Source organism: Mesoplodon bidens (genome assembly GCF_964165515.1).
Source record: "Mesoplodon bidens genome assembly, chromosome: 7".
NCBI lineage: Eukaryota > Metazoa > Chordata > Mammalia > Artiodactyla > Ziphiidae > Mesoplodon > Mesoplodon bidens.
Window position 1 is genome coordinate 50427040 of NC_138164.1, and position 19528 is coordinate 50446567.

General features: G+C 38.7%; 1 protein-coding gene across 1 annotated transcript in view; it reads right to left on the minus strand.

The window, feature by feature from the left end:
• The window catches only part of SPON1 (spondin 1), a gene marked incomplete at its 3' end in the record, with an annotated part of 287249 nt that overhangs the window by 140155 nt on the left and 127566 nt on the right, over positions 1 to 19528 (minus strand). The gene's annotated exons all lie outside the window — the stretch shown is intronic.

Below are 19528 nucleotides of genomic sequence, written 5' to 3' on the forward strand. Positions count from 1 at the left end.
AGGCTCACTTTTCAGGAGCACTTTTGTCTGTAAGGTCTTCTTGTTGTGAATTATTCTCCAAGCTTATCATTTCTAATAGTTGTGATAAGCAAATCTAAGACCTTGGTCTGCCAGCATTTTGCTTTTTGCCTTTTTCTGCTAGTTCTGGACCAACAGCCATCAGGACGGGGAGCTGATGTCTTGCTTTGGCTGATAGAAATAACTGACTGATGACCTCTCAGTTGGTGCCTCTGGCATAGGGGGAGCATAAGCCATTTTCCCAGTGTTGTGTGTTCAGAACTCAAACTGACATCACAATTCTATTAACTTGTTTCCATGTCCTTTGGTTGAAAATCCATGTCACTTTGTCAGCCAAAACAAGAATTTCAAGACAGAGTTAAAATGTTGCTGTAATCCATGTAGCCTAAGTAAGTACTAATGAAGAAGAAGACCAGCAGCAGTTGGGTTGAAGAGACATTTTAACTGCTTTATTTCCAACATGAAACCCAAGAATCCTTGCAAATTGGGAGGATGTTTGGCAGGAATGCAGCAGCTGGCACAAAACATGCAGCAATACCAGTCATGATCATGAATAGTCAGCCTTATGTGGCATAAACAATTCTTCAGGATATATTTTCAACTCATTGGAAAACTTAAGCACGTAAATGCTATTAGCTTCAGTGGAGTTCTGTGTGTACAATTCTGGTAAATTTATTAAGATTTTTAGAACATAGACATTCTCCCTTCGTATGATTATTTTAAGTAGTTAGAATATTTCCTTAAAAATGGAGACTTTTTTTCAGCAAGCCCACTGAAAAACATGTATTGAGCACTAATTCCATATCAAATACTATGCTGGAGCTAGGGATACAGTGATCGTCCCAATTAATTCCATTGTCTTTCAACAAGGTCTATCATAAAACCATTATAGAAGATGAGAAAAAAGCAAAGAGGACACAGGAAATAGAGGATAAGGAAAAGGATCATATAGGAAGTTTGTCCAGTGTTATTTCTAATATTCATAGTACCTTGAAGACGCTAATTATAATTGCATGCCCTATGGTTGAAGAATGTGAGAGACTTTTTCCCACAGATTAAAGGAAGCAGAATGCATTTAACTTAGATTTTAGAGAGGGTTTAGATTCTGTCCCATGTGACATTCATTACAAGGGATGGAGGGGACCCCAGGAGCCAGGTTCATCCATCTGATACTCGTAAATGTCTACTCTGTTTTGCATAGGCTGGGGGATCGTGGTACAGTTCTGAACAAGACATTATCCCTGACCCCAGGGAAGTAAGAGTCTAGTGCAAGAGACAGACTGATAAAGAATTTCTGCCAGTTAGGATCTGCTCCATGATGTAGGAGTGGACAGAATATTCTTGGAGCCCAGAGGAAGAGATAAGTCTTTCCTCGGTCTTTGAGATAGAAGACCTGACTGTCCTTCCTGCCCACAGAGAAAAGAAAACTGTTCCTATGTTTAGATTCTCAGAAGAGGTCAAGTTCTACCCTCCTCAGCCCCTCCCAGGTTTTTTGAGTGTCTACCACGTGCCAGGCATTTTGTTGGTCACTAGATGTATTGCAATGAGCAATGGGTAGTGACAGCTCCTGGAAGCTATCCTTTAGAGGGAAAGACAGCTAATTTAATTAAACAAATAATTACAGAGCAGCCTCATTTTATGCGGATGTGAATCACAGGGCATAGAAATGCATACATATATGAATAAAAACATATAAAAATAGGAATAAAATCCCTCTGTACACAAAATGTAAAACAATGCAAATTCCACCTCCCCCAAGTTAAAAAGAATGGTCAAGAATCATAATTTCAAAGCTGGTGACTGAGTGAGTTTTAAACTCTGTTTCTGTGATTGGTGCACATCTGTACCACTTCATAGCTGGTTTAAAAAAGCAGTCTTAACCCTTTGTCAGGATGAATCTTGAATTCTGTAAAACTTTAAATTATATGGATATCTAGAAGAACATAACTCTAGGGAAACCTGTAGCAGTACTACTAAACAATAAACAGAAGAGTACATAGGGTTGTAAAGGGGCTTTGAGAACCAGATGCAGTCCAGTGTTGGGTATCAGGAAAGACTTCCTTGAAGAAGTGATGGTTTAGGCTGCAATAAGAAGGCTGAGTAAGACCTGGCTTGGTGAAGAGAAAAGGGAACAGGACTCAGCTCAACAATTAGGTTGGTTTCCTTGTCTCATCCCAGCTTTGCTTCTTCTTTAGTTGGTTGTTGCTCAGGCCCTAGTATAATCTGAGGCAGATTCCACCTAAGAATTGCTTATGTGTGTTTTGGGAGGTGGGAGGAGGAGAGGGAAACAGTGGAGAGAAACCAAGTAAAACTGATCTTGGTCAACAGAAATCACAGAGCACATAAATCCCAAACTCTGTTTACTTCCCTTAGCTGATTTACAAAAGTACAAGTCAGTAAATACTAAACTGTCATTAAAATTAGCTGACTAGTTCCATGTGTTTGCCTGGCTGATTGTGAAATGTGTGTTGCATTTGTTATTAAATTCCTTTCTGAGGGGGAAAAAGTCACAAATGCAAACTCTATTTCCTCATTGTTGGTTAGGCTGTCTGTAGAATGAGATCTTTTGTAAAATGTTTTTTAATTTTAAAATTAGGGGACTTCCTGGTGACTGCCAGTGTAGGGGACACAGGTTTGAGCCCTGGTCCGGGAGGATCCCACATGCCGCAGAGCAACTAAGCCCATGCACCACAACTACGTAGCCTGCACTTTAGAGCCTGCAAACCACAATTACTGAGCCCACGTGCCACAACTACTGAAGCCAGCGTGCCTAGAGCCTGTGCTCTGCAACAAGAGAAGCCACCGCAATGAGAAGCCCGCGCACTGCAACGAAGAGTAGCCCCCGCTCACCGCAACTACAGAAAGCCCATGTGCAGCAACAAAGACCCAACACAGCCAAAAATAAATAAATTAAATATATATATATATATATAAATTAAAAAAAAATAAAATTAGGGCCATCCATCTTCTGTGGTGTTTGTAAAGTTAAAAATAATAAAATATACCTGAAACTCAGCCCTCTGTCCATTTGGGACATGAAGGAAATTCAGGTGCTATAATGGAACTTCAGCAAATTCTCACTGCATGATGGAACCCAATCAGATGAGAGGACTTGTCCAAGATATCCACCCAAGATCAGAGATAAATCCTTACTTAAAGGTTGAGAATTTGGGTGGGTGTAACGACAAGGCTAGAAATAAGTACATTACAGCCACAGCTAACACAGCACTTGCTGTGTGTCTAGTACTGAGCTAGGACCCATTTATGCATCTTCTCATTTTAAAGAAAAAGTGACTAACACTTTGTGAGCTCTCACTATACGCCAAGGCTGTTTCAAGAACTGTAAGAATATTAACTCATCTAACCCTACAATAACCCAGATGTGTAGATTTTGGTTCTGCTATGAAAAATCAGAGCTCACAGGTAAGTTGATGTCTTTTCCGAGGTCTTACAACTAGTAAATGAAGAAGCTTAGCTTTGAACCCAGGCTGCCTTCAAAGAAGCTTCATGAGGTAGGTGCTTTGATTATCCTAGGTTTGCAGATAAGGAGACTGAGGCACAGAGGTTAAGCAACTTTCACAAGGCCCTATAACAAGGCTCAGATTCCAGACTTCAAGTTGGATCTAACTTCCAAGGCCATGATCATTCAGACAGTACAAGTAGGTTTTGCCTTTCTGTAGAGTGCTCACCTTTGGCCACTCCGTTTTCTCGGGGCAAGAGAAACCTGGACTATAGTTTCTCTCTCCTCAGAAATGCTCTCTTTCAGCTTTCAAATTGCTCAGATATTTGGTGTTGAGATTCAGTATTCAGTAAGAACTTGGTTTCTCCCACCTTCCTTGCTTTAGCATATTTTTCTGGCTTTTAGCCTCCACTTTAAAAGCTGACCACCTTTCATTTTTTATCTGCTGAGCTCACCTTCAAAACACAGATAAAAGTTTAAGAGGGAGGCAGAATTAGCCCAGGAGCTACGTAGCCACTCAGGTCTGCAGGCAAGAAATGTTTATCTAAAAATTCAGTCAATGGAGCAAAGATGGAAGCACAGACTTGAAAAGCAAAGCCAAATGAATCCATGTCCGCTGCAGGAGGGACAGCCGGACAGATGTACAGCTCTCTTCAAAGGTTGCTTAGGGACCCAATAACCCTGAAAAGGCTGTGCCCTGAATCTCAATGTGGGTGGGCGGATAAAGGAACATTATTCCTCTTCTTCCTCTTGGTTTTCCCAGGGTATGTGCAACAAAGCAAATGCAATTTGCATTCAATGACTGAAAGCCACTCACATCTGTAAATGCTAACTGTCCCAGGCAGCAACACCCTCCAGAAAGCCTCTTAGCCCCATTTCAAGGAGCCAGATGTGAAGAGAAAGCCTTCTGCTTTCCATTGTTTTTTCCACTTGAGCTGCAAGACCCTGGGAAGCTCCATGTGTGGGGAAAACATGGCACATTTTGCTTTTAAATTGAACCAAGCTTATTATGTTAGAGAGAGTTTAATTAAACTCTTGCTGGCGGTTGTGAAAAAGGTTAGCTTCCTCCCAGGCCTTTCTTCACGGGTTCTCTGCAGGTAGTGCACACTTTTCCCTTCCAACAGAAGGTCATTAGGACCATATGATTATGCACAGACTCTGGAATTTTCCGAGATGTTCTGGGAGCATTTGACTTATAACTTTCAATTTAATCAATCAACTCAGTGGTATAGTAAAGGGATTATAACTATCCTACTCCCTGATCACAGGCGATTGGCTTTACTGCAGGGCCACCCGTACTAATCCTTTTCACTAAAATAAGGCAGGGCTGCCTGTGTTTTGATTTCCTATACCCTTTGTCCTCTTATATGTTTGTTCTTTCACTCTGAATTTAACTGAGGCTAGGAAAAACCTGCAAGTATTTCTTTGTACTCATGCTTCACTTCTAGCCCAAAACAGTAGAGTTCTTGCAAATTGGGAGGGATGTTTGCCAGGACTGTAGTGCCTGGCACAGACCTTTGTAGAAACTACACTTGTGATTATAAATAGTTGGCCTTTCTTGGCATAAAGAATTCTTGAGAGTATATTTTTCAACTAATTGTTTGGAAAACTTAAGTACATAAATGCCATTAGGTTAAGCAGAGTTTTGTGTGCACATTCCTGGATAACCATACATAATGCTGTCGTTTAATGGACTTTGTATATTCCCTCTCCTACAATTTCATAAAGCTTTTTGGAGTTTAGAATATTTTCATGCAAGGGGAATATTAAGTCTTTATTATTAAAGTAGGCCTTTCTTGGAAGCACAACACAGGAACTGGCAAACAGGTTTGAAGGAAATAATAAATGAAAAATGCATGGGTTGGTGTCATGCTTAAATGTTAATCACATCCATTTTGCCAGCGAAACTGGTAGCATTAGAGCTTACATAATAATTGATCCATGACTTGCCAATGAATCCAATCTTTCTTCCTCCTCAAATCAGTTCAAAACAGGTGACTATTTAAGCTACATGAATGAGATGCAGGAACCATGTGTTCTTTAAACTGCCATTCAGCAGGCATAAATGGCAAGCAAGTTATCAATAAATTAACTTACCCTTTCAGTGGTAATGGGACTTTACCTTGATAGATAAAAAGAAAGTTATACTTTATATAATATATAATTTTGAATGGTCAATCCAGTATAGGCGTGCTTATTTAAGAAAGGATATGCCCAAGAAATACAGTTTCTGGACTTCCAGGAGGAAGGCAGAATGAGAAGCTGTGAACCTTCTGATTTCAAGACCATTTAAATGCCAGTAAGATAGTCTGAAGCAAAGGTTTCAGAAATAGCAGTCATAATAATCCCAAGAAATGCAAGGAAAAATGAGTAAAAGGGGAAAAAAAGTGATTTTGAACTATTAAGAATGTTTGACAGTATGAGAGATGTATGAATTAAGAACCTGGGTGCAGGGTGAGGCAGGGTTAGGGACTGTGGAATCAGTAAACCACAAAATGAAATGAAAATCAAAATAGGATTTAGAGAACAGCTGCAATCTAATTTTTAAACGTGGGAAGATATTATACTTATTTCAGAAGAGCTCATTATGGGAGGAAGGTATAAGAAGAAGTCAACAATGATGATACAGGTAAAATGGGGAATTGAGTGCTATTGGAAACTAAACAGAAAATGAACTGGGGGGAAATATGCAAAGCATGAAAGAGATATGAACCGATGATGAAGATGGACCTAGAGAATGGAGCACTCTGGGAGAGAGAAGAGTTCCTAAAGAAAGGGAAGGAATAAGTAGGGTAAACTGAGCACATGCCTACACACAATAGATGCTCTAAATAGATATGTGGAATGAATGAGCAAACAACAGAGAACAAAAAATAAAGATTAAGAAAAAAGATCCACTAGAAGAAAAATATCACCACAAATAAAATATGACGGTATAAATAAAGCCCTATTTAAGATCCCATTTAAAAAATGAGATCAACATGCATCATCAAATATTTTATTTTATTTATAAGAGAAAAAGAAAGTATTCTGTAAGGAGCTAGGTTACAGATTTCATGCAAAGGATTAGAACTCATAAGTGAATAAGGACTACGTTTTCTTTCATTGTAATAGAAAACCATGTACAAACCACAGAGTTAAAAGCTGTATAATTTGGGTGTTGTTTTTTTTTAACAACTTTATCGGAGTATAACTGCTTTACAATGGTGTGTTAGTTTCTGCTTTATAACAAAGTGAATCATTTATACATACACATATATCCCCATATCTCTTCCCTCTTGCATCTCCCTCCCTCCCACCCTCCCTATCCCACCCCTCTAGGTGGTCACAAAGCACCGAGCTGATCTCCCAGTGCTATGTGGCTGCTTCCCACTAGCTATCTATTTTACATTTGGTAGTGTATATTTGTCTGTGACACTCTCTCACTTTGTCCCATCTTACCCTTCCCCCTCCCCATATCCTCAAGTCCATTCTCTAGTAGGTCTGTGTCTTTATTCCCGTCTTGCCCCTAGGTTCTTCATGACCATTTTTCTGTTTGTTTTTTAGATTCCACATATATGTGTTAGCATATGGTATTTGTTTTTCTCTTTCTGACTTACTTCACTCTGTATGACAGTCTCTAGGTCCATCCACCTCACTAAAATAACTCAATTTCGTTTCCTTTTATGGCTGGGTAATATTCCATTGTATATATGTGCCACATGTTCTTTATCCATTCATCCGATGATGGACACTTAGGTTGTTTCCATGTCCTGGCTATTGTAAATAGAGCTGCAATGAACATTTTGGTACATGGCTCTATGAATTATGGTTTTCTCAGGGTATATGCCCACTAGTGGGATTGCTGGGTCGTATGGTAGTTCTATTTTTAGTTCTTTAAGGAACCCTCCATACTGTTCTCCATAGTGGCTGTATCAATCTACATTCCCACCAACAGTGCAAGAGGGTTCTCTTTTCTCCACACCCTCTCCAGCATTTATTGTTCGTAGATTTTTTGATGATGGTAAAACTTGGGTTTTTATCCAAGCAAGTTGTTATCCAAATGCAAAGACTTTCACACATTTTTGAGTCTTAAGGAGTTTAATCACCAACTAACGAACAATTGTTGGCTTCAAAGGTTACTTCAAAAAGAAATCTGATCTTAGAAGATAGACATGAAAAACATGATGCTGTTAAATATAGTAAGAAGTCCTGAATTAGTAAGAATTTATTGAAGAGATAAGTAAATAAGAACAATAATTGGGAAGAATTATTTGTGATAGGAGTTGGGAATTAGGAGAATTGTTAAAATAAATGTAAATTAAAATAAGTAAGTTTAGTAGTAAGTTAAATCAATGGAGAATGCAAGTGAGGAAAAAGTTGAGAAAAACAAAAATGGCAAAGGTTTCCAATAAAAGTGAATCAAAAGATATTTTTCTATTAAAATATGGATATATAGATAAAATAGAATATCTTTGTTGTTTATATTAGGTTGATAGCTAATTGAATTATCAATAAGAAGAAGGTTGTTGTCAAAAGGAATAAACAAAAGCAAAACCAAGCAAATGTACTGTCTATATAACACCAAGAAAATCTAGAAAAAAATTAATTGTAAAAACTGAGAGGTAAAAAGTTAGAATGGCAGAACATAAACTGAATAGGACTAAAATAATTAAAAGTTTAACAATCATGTGGGAAGCAAAACAAAACAGAGAAACAAACAAATACCCCCCCAACCACCCCCCACCCCGCCCCCACCACAAACAAAACACTTCCAATTGGATTAATGCAATAATTTACTGGGAATCCTTTAGAAAGGCTTAGAAAGTCTAAAAATAAGAAAAAATAAATTTAAAAAACACTAAAAAGATAAATTAATCAAAGTGAAGGAAAAGCAGGTGGGGTGTCAGATACAGTTTAACTTAAGGCAAATGTTATTAAAGGAAGCTAATTATGTTAATTATGTGATGATAGAAGTCAGAGTTAATCATGAGAACTATGATATTATGATATTATGTCTATAGGACACAAAGAACATAGCAACAAACAGAAAGCAATGACTGTTAAAAATCAAAGAGAAATTATAAGTACACAGTTTAAAATCAAGGTGTTAATACCCCATTACCAGAATATAAAAAGTCAAGAAGAAAATGATAAAGTAATAGAATAAAGAGCCTGAAAAACATACGTAAATTTACCATAATACAGCAGTAAGGATAGATATTGCCAAGAATTAAATGGAATGAACAACAAAACAACAACGAAAAACTCTGAAAGTTTATTGCTGGTTCCTGAAGAGATGGTGAATTAGCACACACTCCTCATTCCTTTAAATTCAACCCTGGGAAACTTCAGAAACAGAGGGAAGCAGAGATCCATGGAACTAACAGAGACATTGAAATAAAGGGGAGCTCAAAGGCTGTCCTGACGGGGGGCGGGGATGGGGTAGAAGCAGCCAGAGGTGGGAGGTGACCTGACCCGAGAGTAAGAGAATGGATGGAGGAGGAGCGAGGAGTCCTCTTCTTTCCTCTGACCCACTGGTGGGGGGATGGATTTGGGAGGACTGTTGGAGTTCTCCTATTTCACCCCTTCTGACATTGCCAACAGATGGCCATTACTTGTCCTGCAATCCAGATGTCTGCAGCACCATGCAGCCCTATTCCTGTCCCCAGTCATAGGACTCTCAGGCCAGCAGAAACCTCTTCTAAAGGGTAGAGGAGATGAAGGGAACTCGGGCACCCTTGGGTGTGCATTTCTCTAGCCCTTCCCTCTCCAGATTCACAGAGCTGGGAATTAGAACCTAAAGAGATCCTCTCCTCCTATTCCTGCTTTGTGTTGAGCGTCCGGATGAATCCTTGATTGGAGAAGATACCCAGTGGAATGGAAGAGTTAATAGCAGTGATGTGATTGATGCTTGAGCTTTCTTCCCTGGTCTCATTCTTTTTCTTTCCCTTAAACACATCTGAAGGGATACCACCTAGGATTTGGCCCTTTCATCACATACTAACAGGCCTAATGGTTAAATCATCAGAGAAACGTAAGACCATCTGCCACAATAACTAGATATCAAAGGGTACAACTAGTAAAAGTGAAAGCAAACTAAACATGAAGCAGATTAATTGCAATAGATGGACCAAAAATTTAACGTAAGCATAATACATACCCTCAAAGACATAGGGGATATATTGTAGTAGAAAGCAGGAACAAGAAGTAAAGAAAAAGAACCAAATGTAAATTGGGTGTTAAACAAATATTTATAACAAATATTTATTGGTATCCCTGCCAAAGATGCACAACCTGAATCTAATCACGAGGAAACATCAGGACAACTCCAAACTAAGAGCGTCTACAACTGCTTCGAACTCTCAAGAAATGTCACTGTCATGAAATTAAAAGAAGGACTAAGGAACTGCTCCAGATTAAAGGAGGCTAAAGAGACCTGACAGGTAAATGCAGTGCGTGATCCTGGATTGGATCCAGGACCAGACTGTATTTTTCATTTGCTAAGAGCAGTGCTGTCCACTATGGGAACCACTGGCCGCATGCAGCTAATGAATAATTGAAATGAGGCTAGTCTGAATTGAGATGTGTTCTAATTATAAAATACACACTGGGTTTTAGAATGAAAAGAAGAATGTAAAATATCTCGATTATAAATTTTATATTAATTACATGTAGGAATGATAATATTTTGGCTATATTGGCTTAAATACAATTTATTATTAAGATTAATTTCACTTGCTTCTTTCTACTTTTTTAACGTAGGCACTAGAACATTTAAATTACATTTCTGGTTCATTTTTATGGCTTGCATTATACTGATAGTGTATAGTACTGCCATAAAGAACACTACAATTAGTGTACTTTGAACAAGGTGTGTAGATTAGATAATAGTATTTTATCAATGTTAATGATGAATGTATTGTAATTTTGTAAGAGAATGTCCTTATTCTTAGGAAATATATACTGAAGTATTTAGAGGTAATGGAGCAGGCATGATTCCACTTATTCTCAGAAGTTTAGAAGAACATAAAATGTATATATGTTTATGGAGAGGTAATGATAAAGCAAATGTAAACTGCTGGCAATTACAGAGTCTGGGTGAAAGATAATAAGGGGTTCTGTGAACTGTCTTTCCAACTTTTACATCAATTTGAAATTATTTCAAAACAAAAGGTTACAAAAACCACCCCCACACAACGGTTAACATAAGCAGCACAGCCGTGGGGATAAAAAGCAGGGTGGTGAGCACTGAAGAAGGGAGTGATGTGGCGAAGAAAAGTGAGGAACTCGCTCCCAGAAGGTGGCAGAAAGTATGAAGAGAGAGAACATTTAAAGTAAAACCTAGATGATATGGAGATGAGTAGAAGTGACATCTTGGTCCCTGGAGGCTCAGAAAGAGAGAAAAAAGGAAAGAAAATATTTGGAGGAAAAGAAATCTCCCAGAATTAAAGGAAGAGGCAAGACGTCATATTTAAAGGACTCATAGAGTAGAAAAATATTTTTCAAAAAGAAAAAATCCACACTTGGTCACATTAATGGTGAAAATTAAGAAATTAAGAACTAATTAAGACCATCAAAGATATAATTTAAAAAACTGAAATGCAGAAAGAGTAGATCACCTGGATAAAAACCAAAAATCAGATTGACATTGGACTTCTTAGCAGCTGAATATAAGAATCCAATGTATGAAAGAAAAGGTTTTTGAACCTAGGTCTCATATTCTGCCACATGCTATTTAAATGTGACAGCATGATAAAAATCTTCTCAGGCACGTCAGGCCTTAGGGGGTTTGCCTTTCCAAAGGCCTGCTATGGAAATACTCTTGTAAGAAGTACTCAATATGAAAAATACTAAAAAGCCATGGGCGATCAAAACTTCAGTGCAGCTTACGGTTGTGTAAAAAAGCAAAGACTAAAGAAAGGAAAAAAAATATCCATATGATATCACTTATATGTAGAATCTAAAATATGACACAAATGAACCTATCTATGAAACAGAATCGTGGACATAGAGAACAGACTGGTGGTTGCCAAGGGGGAGGGGGTTGGGGGAGGGGTGGAGTGGGAGGCTGGGGTTAGCAGGTGTAAGCTTTTATATATAGAATGGATAAACAACAAGGTCCTACTGTATAGAACAGAGAACTTTATTCAATACCCTATGATAAACCATAATGGAAAAGAATATAAAGGAAGAATGTATATACATGTAACTGAATCACTTTGTTGTACAGCAGTAATTAACACAACATAGTAAATCAACTTACTGCAATAAGAAAAGAAAATATCCATAACAAATCAGAAGGAAAGTTCTAGCAAGTAATCAATATGAAGTGTATATTTGGGTACAGGGATCATAGAGACCAAAGGAATGAGAGCATGCTATTGTTTTTGTTTTTTGTTCAGGGAAGATATAAATATTAAAATGCTTATGAAATCAATAGAGGTAAATAAACACAAGCATGTGTCTTAAATTAAAGGCAACCACCATAAGAACAAAAAAAATGAGTCAAATAACTTTTAACCCAGCAGGATAAAACTTAACTCAGGCAATGGAAAGAAAAGAAGTAGTTTCAAAAAATATAAAATAAGATGGCAGAAAAAATTTTTAACATGACTGTAATCACAATAAATGTGGGATAGATGCAATGAAACAAAACAAAGCCAGAGGGACCTGGCATGGACCAATGATGCTCGTGTGCCATAAATTAAGGAACATATCCTTTGGCACCTGGCGTGGAAGAAGATAAAAGGCTTTCTAAAGTAATCATATATGAGGTTATTAAAAACAAAACAAAACAAAACTCTGTACATACAGAAAAGCAGAAATTACACCCACTCTTATCAAAACAAAATAAACTTTCAGTGAAGAAGTGATCCAGAAAGAAACTGAACTAGCACATGGAGATGACAAGAGGGCTTCTCTGTGTCCACCTAGACTCTGGGCTGAACAAAAGATCTCCCCTGAGAATTTATAACCACGAGCTTGGAGTTTGATACTATTCCATCGTTGTGTACCTTTGTGCTGCCCTAAAGAGGTCTGATCCTTTGTTACCCGTTTTTCTGAATGCTTTTAGGGTTGTCCCTCTCCCCATTATTCTAAACTTTCATGATGTTGTGTTGAGCATTTTTCATTCATTGTGCCGAGCATGTGGTTCTGTTCCCGTGTTCTGTACAATGAACAGGCTCAGTCCTTCTACACTACCCTCTGTGCAGGTACTTAGGATTCATCTTCTCTTGTTCTACTAGGCAGCTGCCACTTGTCCATCTGTCTTTCATCTTCCCAGATTCTGACAATATCTCTTGTATGATGTGGCTTTCTTTCCTCTTTTCTTGTCTTTGTGGATACATATATATTCCTCTAGTGTTATTTTCATGGAATTTGAGGAAAGATCAGTGATTAATGTGTGTATTCAATCTGCATGTTTAATGGGAAGACCAGATTGTTGATTTGTCCTTCTCCGATCTCAATCCATACAATAGTGAGTTGTTGCCATGAGACTTCCCAGAGAGGTGGAGAGAAGGGAGGAGAAAAGGGAGAAGAAACTATTTAATCTGTTCTCTTTGCTCCTTCTTTCATTGAAACGGGGTGTTATGACACATGTGCTTGGTACCAAATTCTATTTCCTGGCAACATACTCTGTGACTCAGCCTGGTGGCAGCACAGCTGGGAAACTCTGATGGGCACCATTACTCAGCTTGGAAAGAGATTTCCCAGTGCTGATGGGAAGAAGTAGAATTATTGTTTGTTGAATGTTTAATTGTTTCTGAAGTTAGATCAAGAGAAGGGGGCTGTGGTCCACATGCGGCTCATCACTGTTCTAGGAACTGGACTAAAGAAACCCACAAATGGTCTTATTCTTAAATGGGAAGAAACTCTGCAAGCTAAATATTACAAAGCTAACAATTCTTCCCAAAGTAATTTGAGAATTTAATGCAATCCCACTTAAAATTCTGGCAGGATCCTTTACAGAACTTGATAAAAATGATTTCACAATCATTTATAAAATAGAAAGACAATATCGAGGAATATTTTAAGAAAAAAGAGTATCTCCATCTCCAAGCCAGAAAGCTGGCTTGTCAGCTTTGATGCTTCTCTCTCTCTCTCTCACTCCTCCACATCTAATCCATGACAGAATCTCCCTCTAAAAGGCATCTCAAAACTATCCGTTCTCTCCATCACCACATCCACTGCCTTAGTTGGAGCTACCATCATCACTGCAATATCTTCCTAACCCATCTTCCCTTACACTACCTGCCCCTTCCAATGTGGTCCCACTCAGCAGCCATATAAGGTCCTCTCTTTCTCCTGCCCCAACCTCTTCAGTGTTCTTTCCTTGTTCATCTCCCTCCACTTTCTTCCTTGCTCATTTCATAACTGCTTCTCATCATTCATTCATTCACCAACACTATTTATTGAAAGGCTTTCAATGTGCCAGACAATGAGCTAGGGCCTGGGGAGGTAAATGAGCAAAATCAAGCTTGATTCCTGCCAACACCCTAGTGGCTTTAAAGACAAAGGACAATAAACATGAAAAAAGATTCAAGTGTGTTAGTAATTAAACCAATGCCAATTTAAAATAATAAGATTAATTTTTTTATAACCTTGAATTGGCCAAACCCAAATGAAAAAAAATTATATTGGATGCTAAAGAGGCTGGGAGAAAGAGATGTACTTATTCATTATTTTTAACATGGTGAATCAATACAAATGTTTTGGAGAAGCATCTGTCAAAATGTCTCAAGAGCCAAAAAAAAAGTCCATATCCTTTGATCCAGCAGTCTTATTCTTGGGAAATTATTTAAAGGAAATAATTCAAAGGAAGGTGGAAGAATGGAGGAAGACTTGAAGAAGGAAGTTTTTTATTGCAGTGCTTTCTGTGTTAGCAAGAGACCTAACATCACCTAAACGTTCAATAAAAGAACAGTTAGATAAGTGGTTTAGAGAAAGCTGATGTAATAAATTATGACTATGGAAACAAAATCAAATGCAAAAAGTAGGACATGATGTGTTCAAATGTGATGTACAAACTCTGTACACAGTTGAATATATGAAGAAATGAAAGCAGTTGCCAAGTATTAGAATGGTAGTCTTTCATGTGATTGAATTTAAGAATTAATAATTTTTTAAAATTAAGTTACCCAGTGGAAAAGATGGCTGAATTCATGGTAAAACTAACTTTGATTCTGTAGACTATTCCACTGGCCATGTTTATATTCCAGGCAATGTACTGCCAAATGAAAAAAATAATTGGCTCCTGGAAAAAAATGTCCCTTTCATCAGTGTGTATTTGTCAAATGGTGTTAAAATCGATGCTATATCAAAAATGGAGGGAGTTATGCAGTTGACATTGTCATGGGAGATTACAGAGTCTCTGTGGGATAGAAGCATTTGTCAAAAACCCAGACGCTGTGTTCAGAGTAAGAGAGCAAAGAGACTCAGCATCTGTTAGGCAACTCCTAATCTCCTGGTGAAGACTGGGCATATCTCCAGCCCCTGGGACATCCCTATGTGATAACACTGCCTGGTCACTATGTTCCTGTAAAGAACAAAAGCTCCTGGAGCACAACAGACTCGCAGTACCAAGGACAGACCCCAGGGGGCATGCCCTTCTCCTAACACTGCAGGGTTCCGGAGCTCAGCTCAGGTTCAGCGAATCCAGACCTCTGATTTCTTAAGTTATGCTCTCCGCAGCCCAGGTCTTCGTAGAGTGCGGCCAAGCTATTCAGAATTTGGTAGCAGCTGAGACCATGGTGGTATAGCAGGGCCTTATTAAAAGATGCTTTGTGAATGAGAGATTTAATTTTACTGCAGAGGAGAGAAGACTGCCTTGTGACAGCCCCCAGAGGAAGGCAAAAGGGAAACAGAAGATCTGAGCTTTGATTTTGGTTCTGAATTCTCTCTGGCTATGTGACCTGAGCCCTTAATTTGTTTTTTTTGTTTTTTTTTTTTGATGCTTGGGCTTTTTTTCTTTTTTTACTTATAAAATTAGGAGGTAAAACTTGCATGATCTAGCCTTCAAATTGATTTCTAGATACTACTCACTTAGGAGTGTTTGAAAAAGATTTCACTTAGCAAATAAATGAATTAATGATTGAATGAATAATAATAATAATAAAAGATTTCCGTATTTCCAGATGGCCAGCAGTGATTTATGGCATTACAATCAGAGGGAATGCCAGAGGTCATTTATACCATCTTCCTGCCTTCCTTACCTCAGGCCTAGTTCCTCCAAGAGAGAGAGTTATCATGGATACAGAGAGTACTTTGTTTTCCAAGAGAGGGAACCCCAGAAACAGCATTTGGAATAGACCAGTATAATGATTGAGAAGAGCCATCTGCAGATGTGGCCCACCACAAGAGACGGCTGAAAGCACAGGGTGTAGAGTCCAATGTGAATTCTCAAGGGCAAGTTCCCAAAGGTGACTGAAGGACAGACCCCTTAGGCTGCTACCTTATCCTACTGCAGAGGTTCTCAAGTGTGGTTACAGACTCTTGGGACCACCTCCCCTGCCCCACCCCACCACCGGCCCTTTCAGAGGGACCTATGAGGTGAAAACTATTTTCATAATAATACTAAGACAAAATTTGCCTTTTGTAATGTGTCGACATTAACACTGATGGGGCAAAAGCAATCATGAGTAAAACTGCTGGCACTCAGTGCGGGTCAAGGCAATGGCCTTGCACTGTATTAGTCATTAATGTACTCCTCACTGCCAGGGACTTGCTGCCAACAAAATCCCCAAAAGTCAGTTTCACTTAAGAATGGCCTTGATGAAACAATAAACATTATTAATGTTATTAACTCTCTACCTTTGAGTACACATGTTTTTATTATTCTGCGTGACTAATTGGGAAATACACATAAAGCCCTTCTGTTATATACTGAGTACTGTCACTGTCTTGAAGAAAAGCACTTGTGCAATTGCTTGAGGTGCAAGCTGGACAATTTCACTGTCATAAAACATCATTTTTACTTGAAAGAACAAATGACAGATTATGGTTATTCAGCCTTAAGAATCTGGCATAGGGGCTTCCCTGGTGGCACAGTGGTTGGGAGTCCGCCTGCCGATGCAGGGGACGCGGGTTCGTGCCCTGGTCCGGGAGGATCCCACATGCCGCGGAGCGGCTGGGCCCATGGGCCATGGCCGCTGGGCCTGCACGTCCAGAGCCTGTGCTCCGCAACGGGAGAGGCCACAACAGTGAGAGGCCCGCGTACCGCAAAAAAAAAAAAAAAAAAAAAAAAAAAAAAAAAGAATTTGGCATACTTTTTCTTAAAAAATAAAATAAGCCTGTCACTTCAAGAAAAACACCTGATGGTATTTGCTGTCAATGATAAAATTTTAGCTTTTAAGCAAAACTTGGGGTCTTGGGAAACTTGTATCCACTACCATGAATTTGATAGCTTTTCAATACTTAAACACTTTACTGATGAGATTGGAAGTGATCTTAACGAATATGATTTTTGATGCTGCATAATGAAATGTCTCAATATCTGGATTATCTGCATAACTCAGTAAACCAGTACTTTCCAAATGACCAATAGATGATGTTATAAAATCATTCATTTGTGAAAGATGCATTCAAAGTGCAAGTGGAAAGCAACGCATTTTAATGTAACAGAGTATAAGTTCATTGATATGGTTTCACATTCTATATTGTAATTCTCCTTTAAGAAACTACCATTTGCAGAGTTTTGGTGTAGCATCAAAGAAGATTATCTGTAATTATCTGAAAAGGTTATTTAAATGTTCTTCCCGTTTCCAATTACATATCTGTGTGAGACAGAATTTTCTCATATACTTAAACCAAAAAAAAAATATGCCACAACAGGTTAAATGCAGAGGCAAATATGAGGATCCAGGTGTCTTCCATTAAACCAGGCATTAAAGAGATTTGCAAAGATGTAAAACAACGATGCCCTTTTTACTAAATTTCTTTCGTTTGGACAATATAGTTATTTTCATAAAATATGTTAACATGTAATAATTTAATCATTGCTAATTCATTATATGTTACTTTTAAAGTTAATTAATAAGTGATATTTTAAAATTTCTGTTTTAATTTTTGAGATGGTGAAATATTGAGAGATACAATCCATATTAACAAAAGTATATTGGAGTTCTCAATAATTTTTAAGCCCATAAAAAGGGCCCTGCTCTGAGATGCTTGCAGAGAAAGTGGAATTTGGGATGAGTAATTAATAAGAGGAGGACCTGTCATGTATCAGCTTGCACTACCGTTGAGAAGTGTCATGACTTAATTGGGCTAAATGGCCAGGGTTGGTTATCAAGACAGAATCATCCCTGGAGGGGTAAAATGAAAGTCGTCTATTACCTAAGATAGGCAGAATTCACTTTTGTGAATATTGAATTCTCACGGTCCTGATTAGACCTTGAAGGGCACCTTTTTGTGCCCTTCCAATTGCCTCCAGTGCCCCTAGTGTCCAAGTCCATCCCTTTCCCTCCAGGGAAAGTCCGGCCCTATCCCTGCCCGATACTGACCATCATGACTAATGTGGGCTAAAAATCTGCCTCCCGGGTCATGGTGAATGCCACTCTGAGTCCAACAATCAGTACCCAGTACTTGGGAAGGCCCCAGGCACTTGCAGGCACTAAGAAGGAATGATGAGCATGTTGTGGCTTTTGTCCTGGAGGACTTCTCAGTCTGGTGGAGAAGAAAGGCTCCTGAAGAAATAATTACAGTATGATGTGATAAATGCTCTTCTGAACACAGTGACCAAATTTTTTCCAACCAAAAATTAGGACACACTCGGACATCTGACAATGAAACAATTTTGGGGTACTTGAAACACATGTCTGCTACACATATTAAGAAACTCCCAACAACTCCGCAGAAATTCTGTGTAGGTTTGTACTTGATTTGGCTCAAAGACCCAGAAACAATGGTCTGTACCCTTAAAAAAAAATTCTGGGAAATAACAGTGTCAGAACAGAAAAGAGCAAGAAACGCCTCAGGATTACAAAAGATGAGTAATGGGCCCCTAACATTTTCTTTCCTCTGGGTTAGTGGATGGGAGGCACTAGAGGAAATTTTTTCCATCATGCTTGTTCCAAGTGGTTTTTTCCTCTCCAGGCAGAGAGTCCAAGTTTGTTCACACAGGTCTCCCACATCAGCTGAAGCAAATCAAGCTGAATCCCAGAGTCAGAAGAATGAACTAGTATGAGGCTTCTAAGATCTCCAGCCTTGATTACATGTGGCTAAAATTAAACAGTAAGGTTCTTCATCTGCCAAGAAATGGAGTCCCCTCTGGGTGGGCTGTTTGGGGACCATGGAGGTTATGGTCTAGACTGGGTCTTCTTAAGTCCCAACTACGTACCCTCTGCCCCCCTCCCTTTGGGGCTGACCCAAATCCCTCTTTTTAGTTTCTTTCTCCAGCCTCCCTGTTCTTTCCCAGCTGTGGCAACTCAGTGAAGTGAACAAGACTAAAATACACAATGAACCAAAACATGCTCAGTGCCACACGTGGACATCCTGCCACCCACAGTTAGAAAGAATGGGCTACACTGGGTCTCAAAGGCAATCCAAATGAAAGGCAGGACAAGGAGCCTGACAAACCCCTTCTGCATCTTGGATCCACTACCATTAGCCATTCATTCAGAGGGTTCTGCATCCACAGATTCAACCAACAGTGGATCATAAATATTTGAAAAAAAAATTCCATAAAGTCTCAAAAAACAAAACTTGAATTTTCCACACGATAACTACTGACCTAGCATTTACATTGTATTTACAACTACTTACATGGTACTAGGTATTATAAATAATCTAGAGATGACAAAGTATACAGGAGGATCTGCCTATGTTTTATGCAAATACTACGCCATTTCATATATAAGGGATTGAGCATCCATGGATTTTTGTAACTGTAGGAGTCCTGGAACTAATCCCCCTTGAACGCCAAGGGACGACTATACTTACATTGGACTAGAGGTAAATCATGATGTCTCTGTGATCTCCAGTGAGCTCATTCACAAAAGCCCACAAAAGGTTATTTTGAGGATGAAATGACAACATATGTAAAAATGCTTGCCACTCAGTAAGCTCACT